Source organism: Anarrhichthys ocellatus, unplaced genomic scaffold (assembly GCF_004355925.1).
Source record: "Anarrhichthys ocellatus isolate YVR2014 unplaced genomic scaffold, GSC_Weel_1.0 scaffold518, whole genome shotgun sequence".
NCBI lineage: Eukaryota > Metazoa > Chordata > Actinopteri > Perciformes > Anarhichadidae > Anarrhichthys > Anarrhichthys ocellatus.
Genome location: NW_022280492.1, coordinates 29365 through 30998, shown reverse-complemented (window position 1 = coordinate 30998; position 1634 = coordinate 29365). Strand labels below are relative to the sequence as shown.

The 1634-nt window shown below is 43.3% G+C and overlaps 1 pseudogene; it reads left to right on the top strand.

Annotated features, from left to right (window-relative positions):
• Positions 1–94: 94 nt before the first annotated feature.
• On the top strand, positions 95–490 carry LOC116401543 (fibroblast growth factor 8 pseudogene; annotated as a pseudogene).
• The last annotated feature ends 1144 nt before the right edge of the window (positions 491–1634 follow it).

Below are 1634 nucleotides of genomic sequence, written 5' to 3'. Positions count from 1 at the left end.
GTGTGTGTGTGTGTGTGTGTGTGTGTGTGTGTGTGTGTGTGTGTGTGCTGCACAGGGAGGCCTTTATACATGCAATATTTTTCCCCATCTGTAAATCTTCCCACTAACCGTGTATCTTGTGTTTTTCCCCGCGCAGAATAACGGACACGGCCGCGATTGCATCTTCACCGAGATCGTGCTGGAGAACAACTACACGGCGCTGCGCAACGGCCGCTACGAGAACTGGTACATGGCCTTCACCCGGCGCGGGCGGCCGCGGAAGGGCTCGCGGACACGCCAGCACCAGCGCGAGGTCCACTTCATGAAGCGGCTGCCCAAGGGGCAGCAGCCCGCCCACACGAGCCACCAACGCCCGTTCGACTTCGTCCACTACCCCTTCAGGCAAAGGACTAAGCGCACGCGCTACTCGTCAGAGCGCTGAGGATGCCGGGAGATGGAGGAGAGAGAGAAAGAGAGAGAGAGACTTACGGGACTGACCGAATCACCCAGCAGCCTGCACCGCGACCCCCACTCCACCTCCCCCCCCCCCCCCCCCCCCCCCCCCCCCCCCCCCCCCAAAAAAAGACATTTTTGTACTGACCATAGCTACTATATCTTAATATGTAGATTGTTTTATTTTTCTCATAGTGAAAAAAAAACCTGTACATAGATGAAAACATGAGGAATCTATTTTTGTACTCCAGACATAGTACTGACCTGTGTAAAAAAAACAAAACAGTTTGAGGTAACACTTTCTATGACCATGTTTATAACGCATTATAAACATACTTAATGCGTTGTTATCTGCTTATATATAAGATGATAGTTATAAGCACCTATTATCACTGTTATAATGCATTATAATATGATAATCTAAGTGGCAACTGTTTGCTTTATGTAAAGTGAGAAATCATTTTACAATATGTTGTGTGTTGCGTAGATTTAATGATATTTTTCCCCTTTACTTAAATAAAAACAATGACCACTTAGAGTAACTTATAATCACATTATAATGTACTATAACAAATATTTTAATGTGTCGTAAAAATTATAAAAATGTTCTAATGTATTACAACTATGGAAATTATAATACACTATTATCCTTTGAAAAAAGTAATTGTGAAATATTATGATACTTCACCTTATAAGTCATTATGAATGCTTTATAATTATTCTGACTATAAGCATTATGAATACTTAAGAGAGCTTATAACTTGAATTATTCAGTGCTATAAGCAGATTATAAAACATTATTAAAACAGGTATTTTTAGAAGGCATTATAGACATAGAACGTGTTACCAGGTTTGTTTTCAGATACACATACACTAATTGTCTGACTTGTTGGGACATCTTAGTATAGTGTGCGTTGTGTTTTTGTCCATTTCTTTATAACCACTGGAGTCTTTTTTTTGGACTCTCGCCTGCTGCTCAAGGAGACTTGAAGGGCCCTGATTTACCGCACTGCCAGGAACATGCCGTGTGGTGCTGCGACACTGCAGTGTTCGGAGTGTCCCGACTGTATCTTTTTTCACACGGTGGAATGATGTGGCAGCTATGTTTGATAATCGCAGGGTTTCCCGCTGTGACTGTGCTTCTGAAGTGTACAAAATGCAAGTGTGCGAGGAACCCCCGACACACCCACTACCCCCCCCCC